This window comes from Perca fluviatilis, chromosome 3, assembly GCF_010015445.1.
Source record: "Perca fluviatilis chromosome 3, GENO_Pfluv_1.0, whole genome shotgun sequence".
Lineage (NCBI taxonomy): Eukaryota > Metazoa > Chordata > Actinopteri > Perciformes > Percidae > Perca > Perca fluviatilis.
Window position 1 is genome coordinate 13,378,172 of NC_053114.1, and position 13,241 is coordinate 13,391,412.

The window sequence follows — 13,241 nt, forward strand, 5'->3', positions numbered from 1 at the left end:
CAAGTATATACCTAAAAGTTTAGTACTGGGGGTTACATTGGGTACACTAGACTCAACTTTGGAACACAGGGTCCCAAACATTGTGGCTATGAGGTGGCAAACAATATATTGTACTGTCATCATTAAACTAATTTGCTCATGTTTTGCTGTTGTGTAGTCACTCAGCTGAATTATTTCTCATCTTTTCTACATAGTATCTGTCTTGAAAAGAGTCACCACTCTCCACCATGTCTGTCCTGTCTGGGCACATAATTACATGATTGATGTATATGGACAAGTAGAGGATGATGTGGAGCGCCACTCTGTTAGACACTGTCAACCACACAGAGATGAGCCATACTAAGAATGAGTGGGCAAGTCTTTGCCTTCAAGGTTTGTCTGAGATTCTAATTAACAGAAACAGACAATCAATTGAAGGTCTGCTCCCCAATTAATATGAAAAAGACAACTATCAGTCTGGTGTCTCTCTATCAATCCAACAAACTGAATTGTGTAGTAAATGGTACCAAAAGATGATTTATTTAGTCATATTTACTCTGCTAGACTTACAGCATGCCATTGTTTCAGTTTTTTGTAGAAGTACTGAACTGGCATACCTGTCATCTTTGTAGAGAACAGATTCTTAAACCTTGAAGTTGGAAGGAAAATATCTCAAAGCTGGTGACCAGAGTAGGAAAATGAATGTTGTCTTTTTCCTGCCTCTTCCTTGTTCAGACCAGCGACTGATGAGGTGATTACATCCAATGCAAGACAGGTGTGCCTACACGGAGTGAATGTATTGCTCTGCTAATGTGAAAGGAGATGGCAGCACTCCAAAAAAATTAAATAAACACACAAAATAATCTCAATACTCGAGCATCAGGTTACCATTTTATTTTTTTATACCCATGCTTTTCGACAAAAGCCTTCATCAAAGCACCACAATATCCTATCCTATCCTCCTCCCTTTAGAGAGAATACGCATCCCCAGGTGTGGAGGAGAGGTGCCAGCTTCTGTTACTGCAGTGAACAATAATACACAGCACACACTTTTTTATCAAAAGAATACAGGCAAACATAACATCAACTCTCATTCTAAAAACACAACATCTTAAAGAACCAACTCTGTACACAAAGTTCAAATGTAGGCACACAAAGAAAACAAAGTTTAAGGCCCTATTAGGAAAATACTTGGTTTAATCTCGTAATGGGCTCCCTCAAGCTTACCTTGCACTCTGAATATGGTTATGGTTGGGTGTATGACTCTAAAGCAGCCTGGAGGAAGAGCTTTAAATGAAAAGTCATTATTAAATCCAAGTGATTAGTTGGTCCATCCAACTAAATACACAACAACCACTTACAGTATGGCACAATGCATAATGGCATAATACAATTGTGTACAAAAGTAATTCCCATGCTAATCTGTTTCTGTGGCAAAACATTATATTGAAGCCAAACAGGGTGACCCTCTTCATTACATGATGTTGTGCTGGAACAAGTTACAGCTTAAAGAGATGACAATCTACCTAAACTTTTGGCCCAGAGAGAAATGTTTTGAGTGACCACCTCGATACAATGTAGCCGTATGGTTTAAATTATGATTTGTGATTTCTTTCTTTACTCATCTGAAGTGTAACTATGGCAGTAAGTGTGCTTTGGACAGAGTCACTTACAGGATCTATCCCTTGATAACAGACCCTTAAAAACTGCTGTTAATGTAACATTGAAATTACACTGAAATCAGATTATTCTCCCTTTGTCATTAAAGCAACAGGGATAAAAAGGTGTCCGAGAGTTCTACACTTGCTGTGTTAATCTGATCTTTGATTTGTGCAACCACAGTATAATGTGTTTGAGTCAGAGAGCCCTGGTCTGTAGGCTATGTGTGAGGGACTGGCATTAGTGAGTGCCAGTAAAGACGATAAAACGTAATATTAATGTGTTTTCGCTTGTAGTTCATCTATACGAATGGCTGATGTGTTTGTGTTAGTTTATGGATAGTTAGCTAGCTAGCTGAAATGTAAATAAACGGTTAAAGAGCAAACATTATTCTTCTTCCTCTGATGATTTTGGCAGCTTCAGGTGCATTACCAAACACATCCTCATACCTAAACAACATTATCAAGGTCAATTTCAATGACACATATGGCCGTTCTATTTACTGCCACATGGTGGCGGTTTAATCATGTAACTGTAAACATGTGACTTTTCTTTTAAACGTAGTGGGCACTTTTTTTAAACACATCGTAAATGTGAAACGGAACTAGTTATGTTTAGGCAACCAAATAGTTAGTGTTAGTAAAACATCAGGGGATGTCTTAATATGAGGGTTAGGGTTAGGGTCACAAAAAACTACGTACATGAGGACGTAATGTGACGTAACGTATGTCATCGCATCCTGGACTAAGGTCATTTCAAAATGACAGCTGACTTTTGGTTTCACACAGGACATGAACCCCAGTCTCTTTAGGGAAAGTCCTGTGTTTGTTTGACTCATCCACCACCCCAAGTGTTTAACATGGGATTTTGTCTTATACTTTGTCACCTCTCCCTCAGCTACGAGAGGTCAAAGCCTAACTAGAAAATAATTGTCAGCTAGTTGCATAATCGACCCATATGGTTGTTTTCTAGGTAAGGATGGGGGGACATTACCACCATTGTCTGGGCTGGACTGGAGCTTACCATGGTTTGCATGTACTGTACCAGAGGAAACACCAAAATGGCTGTGATCTGACTAACATCAATATATGTAGCTGCATACTGTAGAGCTATGTGCTATTGTCTTTTTTGAATGAAGGAATAGGGTGAAGCCTTTATAGCAAGCTGTACCGAGAAGGTTGAAACACTCACAGAGAGAAATGTTTTCAATATGCTGAAACAACATCTACTTGGTATGACTTAAGTTGTCATCCTGAACTAGCTTTGCAGGCTTTGCTGCATTAGTCTGGTGTATAAGATGTGGGTAGGACGTAATATGAGTTCTCTGAGGAAAAGAGGCCATCATAAACCCCTGCTGACATGCTAAGCTATTTTTATTTCCCTCTCCAATTGCACTGCTGTTTGGCACAGCATGAGCCTTACAATCCACAGTCTAAAAAGCATAAAAAGATGAATTATTACCACAACTGAGAGAGTGAGTGAGAAAAAAGAGAGAGAGAGAGTGATACAGTTATGATTAAAAAAGGAAAACGTGATGTCGAGTTCATACTTTGAAAAATAAGAAGAACAGATTGAGGAAAGGGATGACAGTGTAACTGGAGTGAAACGAATTACAAGTGAGAAATGAGAAACCAAGAACAAATTAGAAGCAATCAAATGACAGTTCCATATTTTATGCTCCTCAAACCAATCTATTAAAGTGTACGGCAATCTGTATTGCTGCTCCACTTCTCCATGGAAAATGAGAAAAGGTTTCGACCAGATGGAACCAGAAGTCGTGGTTCCTTACAGTCTCAGAGGGAGGCGTTTTCTGCCCAGCAGGGTGGGCTGTCCCCGGGGTAAACTTCATCTTTTAAAATCAGGCCAGATACAGTGGCAAGAAGGAGAGGATGATGGGCAGAGGAGGTCTCCAGCTACAAAAGAGTGATGGGTGGTGCCAGAAGGGTGCAGTCAAGCACATGCAGCCCCTGGCTCTGCTGGGAAATCCAATTCCCTATATGTCAGTGGCAAGATGTGCCTTGCATATCACCTAAAAAGATTCACTCCCAAGGAACCTCACTGACGTAAAGAAGAACTAAATAGTAACAAAATAGCAGTTTATAACTGCCTACAGGATGTTTCCAAAGGTATCCTAGCACTTCAGTTTGACTATGAGTTCAAGACCAAACAGAAACACATTTCCACCCAAGTAAAGAGACCACCCATGTCCCTTTGTCAATTATGAATGTGGTAAAGGGGTCGAGGACAGTTTAGAAAAGCATTCAATTCAAAGAACTGTTGTTGCAGGAGTCATTGCTGGAATAAATAAAGCTGGCTTTATTTGTTCAGAATTTGGTGAAATTAAAAAACAGCATCTTGATTTCAGCCGCAAGAAAACCTTGGACTTCTAAACCAGTGGTTCACTACACCTGAGGATCAAAAGCAACTATGAGTTGAAATCATAATTTTAGGTATTTGAAAGCTTCAAAGTGTTCAAGTTTAGGTTTCAGATTAATCTGGTCAGTTTTGTAACTAGCCTTCAGAACAACACAGTGAAGCATTTTCTGTTCTGACACCCTAATCAGCACAACAATATCATTTGTCAGTACTTTCAAAAATGGGGCAACGCCTGCGAGCTAGTTCAGGCAGCCAACTCGAGCTGCATTGCGTACACACACGTGACATGCCTCACTCCCCGTATCATTTACCAAACACACACCATTTGGCGGCATATTTAAGGTGCACAATTTCCCCATCTCTGCTTTGTCAATCCCGCTGCTGCCCTGCACCTGTATCGCTGCCCGCTGTTAGCCCCACCACCAACCCAGCATCCACCTGCAGTAGCCAGGGGGAAGATTCTTTATCATCACTCCCCAATATCTCATGTAAACCTATACTGCGGGGAGTGATGAGGTCGGAGTCTGGCTGCCAAACACAATGTTCTGCTGTTCTAATAAACATTTCAAACGTGAGTTGTCTGACTGAACGGTTAATAAACACTGTTGTATAACCATTTTCTGATTTTTACACAGCTATAGTTAAGGTTTGGTTAGGTTTTGGGTTTAAATGATGACTCCACTAAGGTTAGCGGACCTCCATTGTCATGATTAAGATAATAAGCACGTGGTTAAGGTTAGGATGTGATCGTTATGCTTACAAGAAACCAGCATTGACTGTCAGCAGTTTGGATGTAGAGATTGTTAGAATGTGTATATGCAGACAGTTTAGAAAGCTGAACAGTTTCATCATATTTAGTGCAGATATCAATCAAATTACATACAGTTGTCATACAGAGTTGTCCGTAGTAACATTCACTTGTCCTGAGCCAAACAATACTTTCTGACTCAATAAATCCTGTTTTCAAGTGATTTTGAATATTGTTCTTCTTTAAGTAACATATAAAAATCAAGGACAACAAATGTTCATTTAAATGTATTTATGTTGATACAACTTACTATTCTATTAGACTAAATGTATAGAAGGGCAGTCTAGTAAAGGAGCAAATGCAATCACTGTAGAACTTACTAATAAAGTGCATCCCCTGTGCAAGAGATTTGTCACATATACATGTATGTATGAGAGGCTGTTTAGGCAGTATATCATACTTACTCACAACACAGAAGTAGGTATAGTAAAATGTTGTTGTGTCAAACTCCTAGGCAGTGCACAATGTAAGTACAATAAATTAAATAAACAATAAAAAATACAGATACAAAAATGAAACCAAAATGAGCAAAGTATACAAAATAGCAAAAAAGTTAGAAGTGAAAGTAAGAAGTAAAAAGTGAAGTGAACAGTGTAGATAAAGTGGCAACAGTATGGCAGTAGTGAATGTCTTTGGGTATGTTTTCCTTCAAGAGTTTGTTATTCATTGGATGGATGATTCATCAATTGAAATAGTCACCCTCTTGTTATTTCTGAATACTTGGATACTGCATCAAGGTTGCCTTATTTATCTATTTAATATTATATATTTAATTATTGCTTTGTTTTTCAAATATAAACCAACTCTGGCAGATAAAGCCTAGAATTTTAAAGTCAAAGTGATACCCATCTGGTGCACCTGCGAGGTGTGGATTGATCCGTTAAGTCAATGTGGCAGGTTGTGCCTGGGGAAAACAGCAGAAAAGATACACAAACATATATACACACACAGTAATCTCTAGTGGCAAACACAGTGCAGACCAAAGTGGCAATCAGACAACGTTCATCTCTCTGCTGAAAGTTAAAGCACCATTTGAAAGAAAATTTCCGATTAGATAATGATTTTCAGTCAGGAAATGTGAAACAAAGACACATTCAGTCAACCGCAGATGCAGTCAGATTGTGGACATGCTGCAATTAGAGAGCAGAAGGTGGCTGGGGGGAGAGAGAGGTTCGCATGCAGAGCATTGGCAATACCACTAGAAGCTCTCCCCCTCCACCCACACACATAAACACACACAGATACACACAAAATATGTTTCGTAGTGTCCTCTATTTAAAAAACCACAGATGTCTCCCATACCCTGATGATTTCTGCAAGTGGTCCTTTTCAAGCTGAGAAACAAATGTTGCCATGGTCACTGAATCATGAAGGTCATGTGATGCATCATTCATTTCCCTCCTGTCACTGCAACCCCACTGCTCTCTACTACAGACAACCATCCCAAAAACTTGGGCAGTGAAGTTTTTTGTATCTCTTTTTTTGGCATTGCAGCAATCTGGCAGAGATAGCATACTGTCACTCTTTTGGCAGATTTCTACAACCCTCTTTCACTCCAGGAGACTGCAGATGTACAGTACTTTAAAAAAGAAGTAAAAAACAAAAACAAATAAAGTGATATTGTTTTACATTCTACAGTTACAGCAATATAATGTAAGCCATGCACATGGTATAGCTTACACTGAAATTGGATTGGAATTAGAGCCTTTGGAGCATTTGTTCACTTGTGCTCCTTGATGCATTATGTTGCCACTTGAAAAATAAATCAAGTGTTGAAAACTGAAATTACAACTGACAGCCTGTCTAACTGCAACTGCTCACAACCTAAAATAATAACAATGATTATGGTAGAATCAATGTTATGTATATTATGTTTATTGATTGTACAAGTGCATCCGTTATCTTTGCCTCAGTTCTAATTTCAATCACAATGATTATAGCTTGCACAGGAACTGAGGTACTAGGTGTATTGACAAAATCTTAGAGTATCTTAGAGTACATGCTGTATTCTGTTGGTCTACAATCAGAAAAAGCTCAAAGAAAACACTTCTGGCAGATATTTTGCCTCAGAAGTTGATGGAGATCAAAAGAGAGCTGAAAGGACGTTGATTGTTGCACATACACTAATGTAGTGGACAGAAACACAACTCCAAATGCTAATGTCTATGCTGTCCCTACACAGGATCCATTCAGCGCTCAAAGCCCAACACAAAAATTGACACATGGAGTGGTTATGTGGCTTGCCTAGACAGCTGTAGTAATTAAAATAGGAGCATATCTGTTCTGTCAGATGTGCATGAGACAGACAAATGGGTAACACTTTATAAAAATGGTACATGAATTATCATGAATTCATGCATGAGTTAATGCATGAAAAAGCAGGAATTCATTTATGTAGTACTTCATGAACTATCAGTAACCATGATTAATAGTATCTCATTCATGACTTAATGCAGGAACAATACGTTAATGAATGCATCAATTAAGGTATTTCATTCATCATGATCTCTGATTTATTAATGATGTTCATGTCTTCTTCATGGGTAAATCAGTAGTTAAAGTGATAGACTAAAGAAACTGAATTGTAGTGTTGTAATTGTTACATTACTTCTTCACGTTTGTGGCCCTTCAAATAAAGTGTAGGTCCATCTTCATCATTGATAAATAAGATATGATTAATGGTGGCATATGCCCCAATCTTTGTGACACCACAAATAAAAAAAACGGCAAGACATTTCTTGTGTTCAGACACTTAGAAATTAGTAAAAAGTAAAATTCATAAATATCCTACTTGGCTGAGCATTGTTCTTAGACATTACTGTTTAAGTGCCTTGAGTTGTTCTGAATAAAGCAACTATAAACATGTATATGTATGCAGTATACTGTATTTTGTGTAAATGTAGTGACCTCAGTATCAGTTTGCCAACCCACTCCTTTAATTCTTAATACATTTAGTTTTATGCCACCATTAATTATATCCTATTTATCAATGATAAAGATGGACCAGGTCAGCACTTTATTTGAAGGGCCACAAACATGATGAAGTAATGAAGCAGTAATGTTCAGTTAACCATGATTAAACATGTTTATAATATATGTGACTGGTCAGTTTTTCTGAAGAAGACACAAACATCATTAATAAATCAGTAGTCATGATTATTCAAATACCTTAATTGATGCATTAATTAACATATTGTTCCTGCATTAAGTCATGCATTAGATACTAGTAATCCTTGTACATTACTGATAGTTCATGACGTACTAAATGAATGAATGCATGTTTTTTTATGCATGAAGTCATGAATTCATGATAATTCATGTACAATTATAATAAAGTGTTACCGACGAATAAAAAACACAGCTGAAACGCCTGAATACATTGGAAGGGACAGGAAAGTCAAAGATCAAACACAGACTTCCAGCTACCAAGATGACCCACAAGGTCTGAGGAGGTCCAGGTGCTGTGAAGTGAAACCGCAGAGGACTGATGATGAGCAGCTCATGGCAACCGCAACCATACTGTAACTTGTGACCAGATGTTGCTCGAACATTTAAAATGCCTTTAAAAAGTCAATTGTCGTTTAAAAACAAAATAGCTCCTTATATGAAAAAAAGTAGGTTGTTTGTCAGTGCATCTCAAAATTACTCTGAAGAGTGCCTTGATGATTTGACACATCAGTATGTGGTTCTTCTGGTACAAATTGTGAAGTACACTCTATGTAATTATATATATATGTAATTTCAATTATTTTACAGGAAAATGGCATAAAGCCATATGTTCCGTTCAGCTATGCACAGCCAGAGGCTCAGGGCTCCATAGCTTTAGCCCAAGACAGTCATGCCTTCTTGGTTGTTACCACTGGATTAATAACATTTTCCCCATGGGAAGTACTTTCCTCTGCTGATTATTCGGGGTGTTTGAATCTTCTCTTTGTAAAAGATAGAAGCCAGGAGGAAATGGGGGGACACAGTGGCTAAAGGAAAGCAGCTGTGAAAGTAATGGAACACCACATGACATTGTCCATCCTTCTTTTTTGGCCAAACACTTAACCTCAGGTACCACTCTCAGCCCTCTGGTGTATCTGACTTAGTGCCAGGATTGTTTAAAATGCAGGTTTTATGTTGGAATGTATCTTGTGTCTTGACGTGTGATGAAGAGATTAAGAAGAGACATACAACTCTCAAAATCCCACCAAGGATCAGATCCCTTCTCTTCATTTATGCATTAACGGCACCATTTCTACATTAGTGCATCTCACTGTATTAGTCATGCTTTTCTGCTCCAATCCAAACTGTCCAGAAAACTGCAGCCAGGAATGTTACTGGATACAATAAACTGTCATGACTGGCACTGATTCTGTTACAATTATAGAACAAACACATCCTTACAGTTTGTTTGCAAATCTAAGTCACAGTCTTGCTTCTTCTTGTGTCTCTGAAATCCCTCACCCATTATCCTGATCCTGTCGCTCTATTGATCAGAATCTCTTATCTGTCCCACAGTTGATGGGGGATTGCGCCCCCAGGTTTATAAAACTCAATTTAAGATACTGCTGCTACCTTTTTTTTTGTTTTAAACTGAGGAAGCTATTTAAAAAAGGGAGAGCTGCAGAAAAATATTATTCATTATTAATTTGCATGTTTTTTATGATGCAAAATGTTGATGCATGATGTCAGCAGCAACATTAAATAGTCATAACATGTGACCATTTTATTAAATGGCCATATGTTTTCAATGTAAAATCCTTATTTTCAAAGTAACTGACTTTTAACAGAGTGAAAAGTTAAATATCTTTATAAAAACATGTAGTGGAATGTAATGCTAAAATATAGAGTATGGAAATAATCGTACAAGTACCTGCATTTATGAACACTACTTGAGTAAATGTACTTGTTACATTCTATCAGATGCAACACAGAAAAGCAAAAAAATAAATCATACTGCTCCTGAGCCTATCTGAGTCTATTTAGCGGGATTAGTCATGAATCTGTGGTTTATAGATCACAATATTATTAAGTGGTAATGGTAGATTCAATAACATTAAAGCTCACAGAGTTTAATCACAAGGCTGATCCTTGAAGGTCCTTCTTCCAACATCTGACTAGCAGGCACATTTCATTTTTCCCTTTTTCTGTTTTCGCTATTCATTGCAACCAGCGGCAGTAGAGGAGCTTCCTTTCCTCTTGTCTTAAGTTTCTAAATATATCACCCCCTACAGCTGTTGCTGTCAAGAATGACCTGAAAACAGCCAAAAAAGGGAGGTTTGACACATGGTATATATGTAACAGGCTTTACCTGCTAAATCGGTCTCTGTGTTTGCCCAGAAAGCAACCATGACAAATTGATCTGAGAATGACAATCTCAGTATGACCATCAGTGGCTTGGGTATTAAAGCAGAATATCACTGAAATTCAGCCTTAATTCATCCGCCACACTGTGACATTTCAGTATGTGAACAGTAATTGCAGAGCAGATTATTCTTGGCATTTTGGTGAGCATGCCACTAAGAAAAAGTGCCCTACAGTAGATTTCTTGTGTAGAATCCTCATAATGTTTGAGGTACGAGTGACTGCACAACTTAATAATTTAAAAGAACAGGGCAATTCTCTTTAAACAGAGTAACAATACTATTTTCCCCTCTGACAAACTCTGACACATGCATTAAATATTTAAGTCAAAATTTGATGAAGCTGGCCTTTGTGTAACTGTATAATTGTGCAGTTGTTGAGAGATGTTGGACAGCAGTTAGGTTCATTTTAAAAACACAATCTTCCCTATATGTCATAAGAAATCATAAAACTGGTGCTGAAATCCCCAGTGAATGAAAGAATGAAGATTTGGCTTCAAAAATGGCGCATACAGACAGCCTCAAGCCATATTTCTGTGTGTGTGTGTGTGTGTGTGTGTGTGTAAATGAGAAAGAACCTCAATGTATGTTACATTACAGTTCATGTACATGTGTCGCTACAGTTGTGCGTACAGCTCCTGCACACACTGCCAGCGGGCATATCACAGCACAATCCTTGCATTTCAAGGACTCAACACCTGTGTTTTTCTACCCAGTCAGAGTTGAGTAACAGCTCCGCTCCAACAAGATATCCAGGACAGGGAGAGGAAAGAGAGGTATATTTCTGGGTATTAAATAATGTAGAGGGGAAGAGAAAAATATTGCTTTTGTTTTCTTCCAGGTCGGGACCCCTAACAAAACACTGGTGATTGACCAAGCCAAGGAAATGGGATTCCATGTTAAACTGACAGATGCCAGACAAAATGCAACAGGGTCTTATTTATTGTAGTATCCATTGATTTTATCAATACAACTTTAAGCTGCTATAATTCATATTTTCATATTAACAAGATGACCATAATAGATCACATGAATACGTGTATGTGAAAGGTGCCACTCGTAGTAATAAACCCATAGAGAAATATCACCTGACTCTGCAGAGCTGAAGGGAACAAGTTTTATTGTGTCTTCCAGGTAATTTCACAATTTCCTTTATTGGTTCAGTCTCACTTTTGTCATCAGCTGCATTTTCAGATACAGCTGGCAGCTATTTGCAGTTAAACAGCCCTAAAAAAAAATCGCTGTACGCTACCTGTCAATCACCAATCACAGGCTGTTGATGTCAGTGACTAGCTGGTGTGCTGTACACAGTGGAGGGACAGTATACATAGAATTGTCAACCTATTAATTCTATATGGGAAATTTCATATCCATAAAGCGAAATTTTCTAAATCTCAGCCAGCTTTTACCCACTTCAGAACTGAATATCTTTTTTTGAGTCTACTATTTATATAGCTGATCTACTGCAAGATTTTTTCAAGGAAATGTGATTATATAGCCTTCACTCCATTTCATATTGTCTTTGTATTGTATTTTATGTATTTTTTTTATTGTTTTCTACCATCCTTTTTTCTCTATGTATTAAGTGCCTCTTTTACATTTTATTTTATTTATATATATATATTATTTTTATTGTTATTTTATATTTTATCAATTAAGGTTGTAATGTTCCCTGGTTGGAAATTAATATCTTTTTGTACGATGTATGATGCCGAATTGTTCAAACACTGTATAACATGTTTGTAAAGTTTGCAAATAAAAAAAAAAAAAATCATAGTGGGATTGCGGAAACTGTAGAACTTGTTTTCCCCCTGAAACCTCTGACTAATTGTAAATGTATGTTTTCTGTACATCTTTTATTTTATTTTTCTATGTAATGATTATCGTTTGTATTGCTTCGTATGTTTTTTTATTATTATCTTCATAAGTTACACTTGATGTTCATGTCCTATTACTGTTTACCTGATTCTCTGTATAGCCTACTGCATTTTGTCAATAATTAAAAAAAAAGATAAAAACAGTGGAGGGACAGAGCTAAAAGGAGAGGGAATATTGGACCTTCATTTTTCAGGTGGATACCAACACTGCTCCAAACAGGGCTGTACTGGGACTGAAATTCAGCCCGGGACTTTAAGATGGAGAGGCCTTTTACGCGAGTGCCCTTGGTGCACGAGCAGAAGGATTTTTTTGCAGTTATTTTAATTCTAATAGTGTTTTTATGGTATAGAGAATCAGATTACGCTGAAGACCTTCAAAAAACTTTAGGATGACACCTGCCTCCTCAGGGTGTATAAGCAAGTCACCACTGCACTGAACACAACCAGGTTAGCAAAACCTAATCTCGAACACATAAGTCACAGTATACTGCTAACTACCAGCATGTCAGTTGGAGTGATAAAATAGTTACAAATCCTCACACTCATATACTCAAAAACTACAATGCAGTCTCATAAAATAGAGATTTGTGTGTGTGTGTGTGTGTGTGTGTTGTGTCCTTACTTTCTCAGCTTGGCTCCCTGGCTCAGCTTCCCCTGTGATGGACCCTGCCTCTGCTTACTGATTGTGCAGCTACATATGCATGAGAAGAACATCAGTTATAAATATGACTAAGAATAAAACATTTTCTAATTCAATCTGTGCTTCAGTCAAGTTATTATCTAGTATGTGGAACTATTGGCATTTTATCCTATATGTAAATATCTGATTGATTGATATGCCTAATATGATTGCCTACCCAGCCCTGCACACTGCCCCTCTACCTGTCTGTTTCCTGCTCTTCCTCTCTCCTCCTCCTCCTCTCTCCTCCTGCTGCTCCTCCTCTTCTCTCCTGCTGCTCCTCCTCCTCTTCTTTCCTGCTGCTCCTCCTCCTCTTCTCTTCTACTGCTCCTCCTGCTCTTCTCTCCTGCTGCTCCTCCTCCTCTTTTCTCCTGCTGCTGCTCCTCATCCTCCTCTTCTCTCCTGCTGCTCCTCCTCTTCTCTTCTACTGCTCCTCCTCTTTTCTTCTGCTGCTCCTCCTCATCCTCCTCCTCTTCTCTCCTGCTGCTCCTCCTCCTCTCTCCTCCTGATGAGAG

General features: G+C 38.2%; 1 long non-coding RNA gene across 1 annotated transcript; it reads right to left on the minus strand.

Moving 5' to 3' along the window:
* Window positions 1-858: 858 nt before the first annotated feature.
* Window positions 859-12,970, minus strand: LOC120555270. The gene is made up of 3 exons (XR_005638669.1): window positions 12,930-12,970; window positions 12,670-12,738; window positions 859-5,726 (listed from the first exon to the last, which is right to left on the minus strand). It is a non-coding gene; the product is annotated as an uncharacterized LOC120555270 (long non-coding RNA).
* Window positions 12,971-13,241: the final 271 nt, after the last annotated feature.